Source organism: Nothoprocta perdicaria, unplaced genomic scaffold (genome assembly GCF_003342845.1).
Source record: "Nothoprocta perdicaria isolate Ctin4 unplaced genomic scaffold, notPer1 scaffold_33, whole genome shotgun sequence".
Classification (NCBI taxonomy): Eukaryota; Metazoa; Chordata; class Aves; order Tinamiformes; family Tinamidae; genus Nothoprocta; species Nothoprocta perdicaria.
The window spans coordinates 4456875-4468025 of record NW_020455566.1 but is presented as its reverse complement, the minus strand read 5'-3'; positions in this window follow the sequence as shown (position 1 = coordinate 4468025).

Here is an 11151-nt window from a genome sequence, read left to right as displayed (position 1 = left end):
TTTTTTATTATTTTTGCCATAAGGGGATTATAAACCAAACAGTTCCTGCCTCTGCAGACGAGGCTCCGAGCCGATACAGCCTCTCTGGAGCCAAGAGCGAGTAAACACCCGACAAACAAGGAAACGATAAAAAATAAATAAATAAAACGTTGTAAACCCACACGAAAAGGTGGGCGTGCAAGAGCCAAAGGGCAGCGGCCTGTCGGTCCCGGGAAGGAGCCCAAGGCACCCGTCCCATCCCATCCCATCCCGTCCCATCCCGTCCCATCCCATCCCGTCCCGTCCCGTCCCATCCCATCCCATCGGCCCGTTCCTGGGCCCGTCCCCATCCCCACACGCTGTAAATCATCGTTTTTGCGGCGCTGGGGCTGCCCAGTGCTCCCGCACCCAGGGCAGGACCCGCTGGCTCCAGCGCGGGCGCCCGGCAGCCCCTGCCCCTCTCTAACCTTCACCCGCCGCACGGCGCCCGGGCCCTGTCTCTGCCCTCGGAGGAGAAGGAAGCCGCAGGGCCCACGTTGTGCTCGCACTAGGAGCGACTCCTTTAGCCGCAGGTATTAACGCCGCGGCGAAGCGGCCCGGGCGAGCGCTGCGGGGCAACCTGCAAGGACCAGGGATGCCGAAGTCACCGGGCCTGGAAAACCCCGCGCCGCACTTCACGCTCTGCACCCCCAACTGCGGAGCRCGTTCCCTGCAGCGAGAGCCCCTGCGCTGAAACACGGGCACAAGGAGGTGCTTCTGCTGTCCCCGGGCTCGGCTAGCTTGCAGAAACCTCCTTTTGGGGAGCAGATGGCTGTGCGTTAAAGCTGAATAGCTGGTGGTCTCCTCAGCCTGGACGCCGGGCGCAGATGGACATGTTTTATTCAGACACAGGCTGGCACAGACGCATCTGGTGGCTGCAAGTCCTTGTTCCTGCCCTGGAGACGCTCACTTCACCTGCAGCTTGCCCCTGAAGCTCCCACTCTGCTCCTCAGAGCCCCGAATTAACACGCGGGCTTTGCCTAAAGAGCCCAGGCTGCTGCAGATGTTGTCTCGTGCTGATGCCCTGCTCTAACCTCTGCCTCGCCAGCACTCAGCCGGCGCGGGCTTGGCGTGCCGAAGCTGCAAACGGAGCRTGTTAGAAGAGAAACGTGAGCCCAAAGGGCTTTAAGAAAACCACTGAGCAAACAAGGCACGCTTTCGGGATGCTGGGGTTGGCAGCAGCTCCTTGCAATTAAGGCGAACAAGCAAACGAAAGCAGCCGGCTCGGCTGCAACGCGCACGCTGGCCGAGGGCACGCGGCCCGGGGAGCGAGCAGGGCAACCAAAACCTCGCGGCGAGAGGCGACGTAGCCCTGTGCAGCACTGCTGGGGTCTCCAACACCTCTCTGCCCCCATCAGCAACAGACTGCTGTAAAACCCTGGCTTCACCTCCAGCCTCTTCCTTCCTACACAGCCCCGAACTGACCTCTGAAATCCCTGAGGAAGTAATGGAAATTTCTTACATTCTTAGCTATAAGAATGGTTTGACCTGTGCCAAGCCAAGACTGCATATATCTAAAGCCGCTCTCCCAGTCGTAGCTGGCAGAAGTCACTTTAGAGAAGTCAGGCAAGGACTTTGAATTATTTTAATAAGTCAGGATTCCTTGGTATTTGGCTGCTGGATATACGAATAAGGAGAGGAATTATATTCATTTTAAGCATGTGTCTGTGGATTGCAAAGCAGAGGCCTCTCCTTGGAAGCGGAAAGGCCGTTTTGTGAGTGCTCAGAGCATCAGACCTTCCCTTGGCCCGTCAACGGGGTCACAACGGAGAATGACACAGTGAGGGGCTTGTGAGCGGGGCAAACATCCCCCCTCCGTGTGCACTTAACACACGTGCAGGCTGCACCAGCGCTGTTGAAGGCTGCAGCCTCACATCCGAGAGCGTCTAGAGACCAGATCCACGGCTCCAGGAAACTCTCTGCATTAAAAGGGTCCYGTGCAAGGTGCAGCCCCGGGGCCCGCAAGACGCGCTGCTGGCGGCATCGGCGCCCAGGCCAAGCTCGGGGCTCCCGCTGCCCCCGCCCGCAGACACCGCTCGGAGCGCCCCRACCCCCAGGACCCGGTGCCAGGCTTTCCCGCCCCGGGGAGCTCCCCGGAAGCAGGAATTCCCAAGCCAAACAACGGAACTGGGCTSGTCGGTGTTCCCTCCCCCAGAGCAAACACGCTCGAGAGCAGCGGAGAGAAACCACTCCAGATTGATCCCGGCTCCGCGAAGACAAAGAAGTGCGGAGGGCACCGGCACGACACCCGGGCCACTGCACCGGCCGCGCAGCCCCTGGCGCCGCACACGAGGCAGGAGGGGAGCCCGCAATCCCAGGCTCCCGGCCGCAGTCCCGGGCTCCCGGCCGCAGTCCCGGGCTCCTGGCCGCAGTCCCGGGCTTCCGATGTGGCTGACGCAGGAGGGCAGGAGGAGCAAAGCCATCCCGTTGTGGAAAGCTTGGATAAACGCTTTACCTGCAGTGCTCGTCCCCACTCAGCACCCAAGAAGCTCCCTCCTGCCATGCCCTGCACCTCTGAAACTCAAGGATTTCCGCAGAGAGAGGAGACACGGCCAAAAGACGCATGCACGGAGGAAGGGCGACCTGAAACACCTCTGTTTACCTGGCTCTCTACCAAATATTTAACCAGTGAAGGTTACATCGGTTCAGCCCAATGTTGCCTCTCCAAAACCAACAGCCATTTGTTGTTGCGCGAGTTATTTAAGGAGCAAACAGCAAGTGCCACTTGACAGGAGTGAGCACAGGGTGCTGCAATCCTACGTGGCCCCGTGCAGAGCCTCGAGGCTTGCCAGAGCGAGCTGTTCCTGCYGCCTCTTTCCGCGGGGGCATCTGCTCCGTTGTTTCCCAGTGCAGGAGAGGCGCCAGGTGAAGGCGGCTCCTGCCAAAGGAGCAGGACGCGTTCCCGGGAACCGCTTGCGAGGCCACCACGACGGCCTCCTGGGAAGGCTCCCTCAGCCACCTGCGCTTCCAGAGATGGAGAGAGCAGAGCGGAGGTCTGCGCAAGGRGGAATCACATCTTTGTCCACCCAGGAATTCACCTCCCAGCCCAAATCGGGCTGGTTGATGCACAAAGCACGACGGCCTCCACTGGTTTGCAGCAGGTTTGGGTCCTCTTGGAGCAGCATCGTGCAGCGCAGCAGACCAATAACCCACGGAAAGAGGAATAAAAGAGATGAGGAGGAACCTGCGCTGTGTGCGAGCGCGGCCCAACCTGCTCCATGGAAGGTCAGCTCCGTCCCAGGGCTTAGGCAACGCCTAAAACCACGCCTGCTGGGATGCCCCGTTTACAAGTTAGCGGAGCCTTAAATTGCAGGATGGTGTTTTCACCCGGGGCATGTTTTTACACCCAGAGATGAGAAACACTCCTCCCCTAAGCGCGAGGAGGAGGCATTGAGCACAAGTGGCTGCACTCGCGTTGCTGGCAGCGCGTCAGTGCCGCGGAGCAGATCCCAGGCGGTGCTGCGAGCACAGCCAGGAGCTCCAGGAGGCCGGACAGGCCCCGAGCCGCGGGACAGGGCAGCGCAGAGGGAGCCAGCTCCACGTGGGGCCACGAGCTCGCCCTCCCCGCGAGCATCGAGCAGCTTCTCTACCTGAAAAGAGGGCACAGCTCAAAACAGGAGCGCAGTCGGAGGGAGTGCGCCTTTCCCTTATCCCCGTTAATAAATTCCAGGAGACGCTGCTGGAAGCCTCGATGTTGGGCAGCACGAGGAGGCTCAAGCCCTCCGCTCCCAAAGCGAGCACCGAGAGCCAGCTTGGCAGGAGGAACAGATGTCCCCGCCGCAGGGGACAAGCTCGGCTACGCAGCAGGTGCTGAAGCCAACCCAAAAATCACGGGAGACGGAAGAGCTGCGTCACGGACCAAGGATGTCAGGGGCTGACTTACTCCCTGCTCGGATGAGAAGTCCATATGCACCAAGGAGAGGTTCTGAACTATTTAAATAACACTATGGRTGTTTTTTAAGCTAGAACCTGCCCAGAAAGTTGCCGGGTTAGGCGAAGCTTTAACGAGAGGCTGCTCAAGGCCAGGTCTGTGTTGCCACTCTCGCAAGCGCAGCCTAAGGTCGGCGTGAAGAGTGTCCCGATGCTCCACGACACGCAGGGCTCTGGCTCATCCTGCCTCGTCCAGCGCCTCTTCCCTCCTCGCCCATCCCCTTGGCGTCATCCTAAGCTCCTAACTGGATCAGACTGTCACCCCGAGTCCTTCCTACAGAGGATCCCGCAGCCTAATGCAGGCACAGCCCGAGTTTGCTGAGAGAGGCGTTTCTGCAGGTGCACAGCGATTCACTGGTGCCCATTTCCACATCACAGGTAGAAAAAGAGAGTCCTTAGCTTGGTTGAAATGCTGTCTATTAACCTTTGAAAGCGGCAGTCACGGATACCGTCTTCAAAAAGACTAATATCTATAGGACAAAATCCCAGAGGACAGCGTCACATTTCTACCTGTTTTCTCACAGCTTGACGAAAAAGGCATTTTGAGACTTTATTTAAGGTCGTATCTTCCCACTCTTGCTTTATGAAGAAAAGTCAAAGTTGTTCAGATTCATAGGCAGAACCCAAGTGCTGAGAGAATCCAAGTGCTCAGCTCTGAGGCTGASGGAACAGGGAGCGGTGGAGGAAAACAGTGAGTATGGACAGAGAGAAGAACAGCTAATCACTAGGAGAAAAGGGCTGGTATTGAAGTCAGTAACTGCCCCGGTTGCGCAGGTCTTGCGGGTCTGCTGCAAGGCATTGGCTGCCCTCCCTGCACTGTTTGCACCACAGGCTGCTCCAGCAGGCGCTGATAGTCATTAAGCTGCCCTCCTTTTTTTCTAATTGTTTGTCTCCACAGCAGGGTTCCTGCAACCATCAAGTACAAGGGAAGCCAGTCTCAAAGGAGCAAGTGTTTTGAGGAGAGGGCTGGCAGCTGCCGCGCCATGAATGGCCCTCCAAGAACAGTAGCAACTGCTAAAAACTACCCACAGAGCRAGGGGGAAAGGCCCTCTGTTTGGGCTAGCCCTCAATGTTGATTCTTAGGTCAACCAAAACAGCTCTTCTCAAGCAACAAGAGATGCAGAAATCCCGAGTCCGTTTTCATTTAATGAGATGGTAATTCGGGAGGCGGCGCCGCTGTTCAAAGGCCCCAGCGACGAGCACGGTGCTGCCACGCGGGCGCGAAGCCGCTGCGCTGAGCCCGAGCACCGCCCGCCGCATCCGACCTCGGCGCTCCGCAGGGCTGGCACAAGGGAAAGGGATTCCCTGCTACCGCCTTCCCAGGAGGGAGCCCATGGGGAAGAATGCGGCCAAAAGTGGGAGCACAGGAAAACGGGTTTGSTCTTCCCCTGTGTATTTGAAATGGGAATTACGGGAAGGCCCGAGCTGGCACCACAGCAGCTGCTCAACAGCTCCCTGCCTTTCCCTAGGGAAAAATTCCTAGGAAGGGAATCCCTGCACTCAAGAAGAGAGAAATAGTGTCACACACAGGTAAACCCCAAGACACAATATACCATCCAACCCACAGAGCGACAGAGACACTAGGACAGCAGCTAGGGACACGCTGTGTTTCCCATCTCCTTTGCTGCAAGCAGAATGCAGATGATGCCAACACGTCCTTCCGCAGCAGAGCAGCGCTCATCTCCTCACGCAGGGTTTCTTGACGGGCTTCAAATAATCACAGCACACGGGGACCTTAGCATGAAGGTCAAGAGCACAACCCCAAACGCCACAGGCGCTGCGCGCTGCTCGCGCATCTGCGCGTTTCACCGAGATGAGATTCACTCATGCAGCTCCTCTGTGTTTTACCTCTACCTCGGAGATAGATAAGCCAGGCTTAAATACGGACAGGCAACCTGAGCCTTTGATCTTTCCMCTGCTGAAGGTCGGGGCCACCCCTGCTGCAGGAAACCGAAACGCGCAGCGCTCCGCCTTCGCTAACAAGGGAGCGTGTAGCCTCCTTGTTCACTGACCAAGATCACGGTTCAGCAAGCAGCAAWTTTCACCTAGTAGCAGGGTCAAACYCCCAAAGGCCTACGAGAAATAGGAACACCAAAACACGAGACTCTAGCCCATCACGTGCAGGACGTGATGGACAAGAGGCCATCCAKGCTCGGGCGAAGCCGTCATGAGACTTGCGGCTTGGTCAGGATCCCGATTTCCCCCACGGAGGAAACTTGCCCTTGACCAGAGACAGGCCCTTCTCCCTGCTGACAYGGGGACAGCAGGAGATGGCCACCAGCCCCACGCTGCACCAAACACCAGGGGTGAGACCGTTTCCAAAGCCTCTCATCCTCACACGGTGTGTGCAGAGGAAASGCACCCTGCGCTGGGCAGCGCCCGAGCTCCGCGCTTGCAGCAGGGCCCGTTCTCTGCTTGCTGCTCCTCAGTTAGAGCACGGGCAGCAGCCACAGGGAACAAACAGCCCGTGCAGAGTAGGAAACAACCATACATTGGCTGCCATACATTGCTCTTSAACTTCCTTCTCTGCGAGAACAGGCTTATGCTTCAGTTTGATTCATCTCCTCCACCCTCCGAAATAAGGCATCGTATAAAACTGCTGAGATTAAGAATAAAGCCCTCTATTCCCAGCACCTGCTCTCCTTTCCAGCCTTCCTCCAGCGCCTGACAGTTCCTCAAGCACGAGGGCACAGAGCAGGGCTGCTCTGGATGCTCCCAGGCACCTCAGTTTCTGGGAGAGGACCTGACTAGTGGGCTGAGAGGAAAGGGGTAAGTCTAGCAGCAGGGTATTTTATATACATAAAAAGTCACTTAGTCTCTGCAGTTTCCAGATACAATCTCAATTGCAGAGAGACCTCTTCTCTCTCCCCTGCCRCAGTCACACACTGTATTGCGAGCAGCTTTAACACCAGAAGTGCCCTCCCCACCAGGGGCAGGGGTGGGCACGGCCCCTGTGCTGCTCTGCTGGGAAGAACGACCAGAATTTGGCCCAGGAAGACCATTCCCCCCGCAGGGAACCGCATCTCGCGACAGCGCTTGCCTCGGCGCGGTGCCCGCGAGCCCCGTCCGCCGGCGCGGCAGCACAGGGCAGGCAGCGACGCCGGGCACGCGCAGGAGCCGGGAGCCCRCGCGGAGCTGGGACGCCGCTTCCCACGGCGAGGGAAGCCGCCGGCACCGGAGGTCCCTTCGCCGTGGGAGCAGCAGCCCAGGCCAGACACAGCAACTGCTCTCGGGGCCTCTTCATATTGCAGCCTCACATGCAAGTGGTTTTCAACACCCCAATCTTAAGGCATATACACACACATCGATATTGATCTGCTCCAGTTATCCCCTCTCCCTGACCTAGGAAAGCAGGTACTTACCCAGGGATGAGCCAGCCGGGAAAACCACGTCGGCGAGGCACCAAAATCCACCRCAGGGCAAAGCACGGGGGAAAAAAAAAGAAGAGAAATGGGTTAATAAGGAGTTACAGATAAATGCCAAAAGGRCCCACAGGTACCAGCCAGCACCCCCTTGGATTCAGAGCCAAGTGCTCTCCTTGCACCTGATTGGAATTCTACGGCCGGATCAGGCCCCGTTTCCCCAGAAGAGACRGTAGAACCAGACACAGGTTTATATGGGGCGCTTCTTAAAAACGTAAAGATGAAGGAGGGGGAAAAAAATCCCATTAAAATGCTGCTCACGCTGCAGTGGCCCCGCAGAGGTTCTCGGTGCCCGGAGCGCCGCAGAGCCGCGCGGTGCGCGGGACGCACGAGCAGCAGGGCTCTCCGCGCCCGGACACGGCGGGAGCTGCCGGCGGCTCCTTCCCTGAATTTGGCTCCGCATYGGCCAAATTACATAACTTTTCTTTGAAACTCCAGCGGGCGCTGGCAGGGGCTGGACGGCCGCAGCAGCCCTTCGCAAGGGGCTGCCGGAGCCCTCTGGCGGCCTCCAAACACATGAACAAGACGCCCGSGGACTTCATTTAATTAACGCTTTGCCAGGGGCCTCTAAACCCTAATCCACCCCACAAAAGGATCATTAACTAAAYGGAGAGCTGCAAGCGCAGCGGCTCCCTGCGCGGCAGCGGGGCCAGGCACGAGGAGGCCCAGGCGGCCGCCACAGCGGCCTCCGGGGAGGCTGAGCCTCCAGGGCCCCCGCGGCAGCCCGGCTGCTTTCGAGGGCCCTTTGCTGCTGCCAGAGCGGGCGCAGACGAGCCCCCCTGCCCCGCGGAGGGGTCTCCAGCCCTGCCCGCGCCCAGGCCTGGCGGGATGCGCTTTGCAGGGCAAATCAGAGCAGTGCCGGCTCGGGGGAGGCCAGGGAGAGAGGGGCCTCGAAGGGCTCCCGGCCGCGGCGATGCAGCCCCGCAGCGGGGACGCCAGGCGGGACGCGCCGTGCCAGGCGGCTCTCTCGGGAAGCAGCCCCGTTTCCAGGCTCCGGCTGCGCCCGCGGGGGCTCCTCGCTCCACGGGTCCTATCGCAGGGCAGAGAACGTCCCGCCGGGCGCTGGGAGCCGCGGCGGAGGCTGCGCTGCCTTGCGGGACAGGTCACAGCACCCCTGTAAACAGAGTTGGGGGTGGCACAGGAAAGACCCCAGGGCTGAAATACTGCAAAGCAAAGCGAGGCCAYGGCCCCACTGAGCTCCCCGGCCTCAGTGGCCTCCTCCACGCGCGGACACGGCCGCTGCCCAGCCCAGCACCTGTCAGCAAAGCCCATCCCGGCCTCCTGCATCCAAGGACATCCCCGTGTGCACCGTGCGCCGCCTGTCCCTGTCCCCTGCCCTGCTCCTGCTCCGCCTGGGGATGAGCCCCACGCTCCGAGGCCTCGGAGGCCCCGCAGATGGGATCTGCTCCCGGATCTAATGAGCGTGTCCCGCCGTGACCCGCGGCGCTTCCCGCAGCTGCCCTCTCCCCATCCACCCCCTGGAACAATTCCCGAGCGCGCCGCTCGCCGCAGCCCCAGCGAGAACACAGATGGTCACCGAGATTAACACGTAGGGAGCATTAAGGGCCCCGCGGGGAGCTGAGCTCGTGGCGCGCGGCGTTGCGGGGATGCGCACAGGGATGTGGCCTTCCCAAAGGAGGCAGGTTCTGATGGAGCAGCCTGGGAAGGAGCCCTGGGGCACCAGGGATATATCTGAATTGCGTTTTAATCCTTAAAACATCCCCAAAACAAGGGGGGGAATGGAACAAAGCCGCAGCCTCCCGCCAGGCTGCTGCCCAACTGCCGGCAAGGAAGGAGGTTCGGGTACGTGGCAATAGAGACGCCCGCGGGCCCGTGCCCCCAACAGCCTCTGTCCCAAGGAACCGGCCGAGGACGGGGCCGACGCTGCGGGCAGCCCAAGCGCGACCCTGCGCGCAGGCGAGCGGCGAGCTCGGAGCTTCCCGCGGCCCCCGCTCCACGGCCAGGACCCTCCTGCGGCGGCACCGCGAGCCGGTCGCTGGGAGGATTCGCCCCACGCGGGACCCGGAGCCCTCGCTCCGGCCCAGCTCAGGTCAGCTGCGGCCGGCAGGAATCACCTCCGTGCGAGGAGCTCCAAGTCGCTCCACTAAGAGGATGTGTTTGCGCCGCCAGCCCGAGGCTCCTGCTGCCGTTTTGCGGCTCATCGGGAGGCCAAAACTTGGGATTTGAGTGGCCCRGCAAGAAGGTGCCTCACTCCTCGCTACCCCCTGGGCTTTCCCAGGAGGAGCGGGAGGCGGCGGGCATCTCGGTCCCCTCTGCGCCAGCGGGAGCGGAGAACATTTTAATAGGATTCATTCATTTAATTGCATCGCGCCCGGGACACGAGCGGTTCTATTTGCGTGGGCAGAGGGGTTTAGGATGAGCACCTGCCAAGCAGCAGGTGCAGGACAARGCAGAGAGGACAAGCAAAGCTTCCTCCTCATCCTCCTTCCCTTGAGAGCACCTGTGGCTCGTCAGAGTCCCCCGCTCCGAGTGCAGGAGGCTCCGAGGGGCCTTCGCGYGACATTGAGGACACACAGGCATTTCCAGCTGGTGCTGCCCGACACCTGGCCGGGGAGCCTGAYGGGCCTAGAGACCAGCCCTGGTTCTCGCATAGACAAGAGCCCTCTGCAGCCTGCAGAGCTGGGAGCAGCTGCTCGAGACCTCTCACGAGCCACAAAACCCAGTTTCACCTGAGCAGCAGGGTTACCCCCAAACATCCCTTTTCCTTTCACAGTGCAATGCCTCTCTGGCCCCGTCGCAGCCCGAAACTCCCAAACCAGGAAGTTCCGCAAACCTGGAGCAGCAACAAGAGCGGGAGGCCCTGAACCTGTTTAGCAGGTCCCGGGTTGGGCAGAGGGCGGCTCTGGGCACAGAGGGAGCCGCGCGGCCGGCTCTGGACCCCCGGCCAGAGCGCTCACAGGGCATTCCCGGGGCTGCGCCTGTGGGAAGGGCTCCCGCCGGGCTCAGCTCACCCGGCTCCGCTGCCCGGTGCGGGGAAGCGGGCGCACAGGAGCGYGAGCGGCGCGGGAGGCGGTGGGAGAGACCCGCACCCGGCCCTGTGCCCCACTGCGCCCTACGGGGTGCGGGAGCCACGGGCAGGGCAGGGCGGCCGCGGCGCCACTCGGGGTGATTCAGCAGCACGGGCTGGAGCGGGGCCGCGGGGCCGGGGAAGGAAACGCTCCGGTGAGCAGCAGCCTCTAGCGGGGAGAGCGCCCCGCGCCCCCGGCTCCCCCCGACCGCAGCTCCCGGCAGGAAAACCCGGCCCTGCGGGAGCAGCGCATTCCCGGCAGGAGCAGAAGGCCCCGCGGCCGGGGGCGCGGTGCTGAATCACCCCCCGCAGCTCCCGTATCTCGGCGCCGCAGACGCAGCGTGGCCGCGGGCCAGGTCTGAGCSCGAGCCGCGGGGCTGCGCGCAGCGGGAAGGGCATTGCTGCCCGCGGGGAWAGCGCAAGGGCAGCGCGGCCCCGCTCCGCACGGAGCTCCGCCACGGCACCTACAGGGTCTCGCTGTAGCGAGGCCGCCCTTCGCTCACCTCCAGGCCACCCGCACCGGGCAGGGGGCGCGGGCGGATTGCGGCTCATTCCCGGGACGCCGGGAAGGCGCCCGGCAGCCGGGGAGCCGCTTCCGACCCCCGCCGGGAAGGCTCCGAGCGTGCCCGGGGCAAAAGGCGCCCGGGGACACGGAGCGAGCGAGGGCGGCGCGTGGGGCAGCGGCCCGCGGGGCCCCCGGCGGCTCCGGGAGCCCCGAGCGGCCGCCCCGAGCCCGGCCCCGCCGGGGCGAAC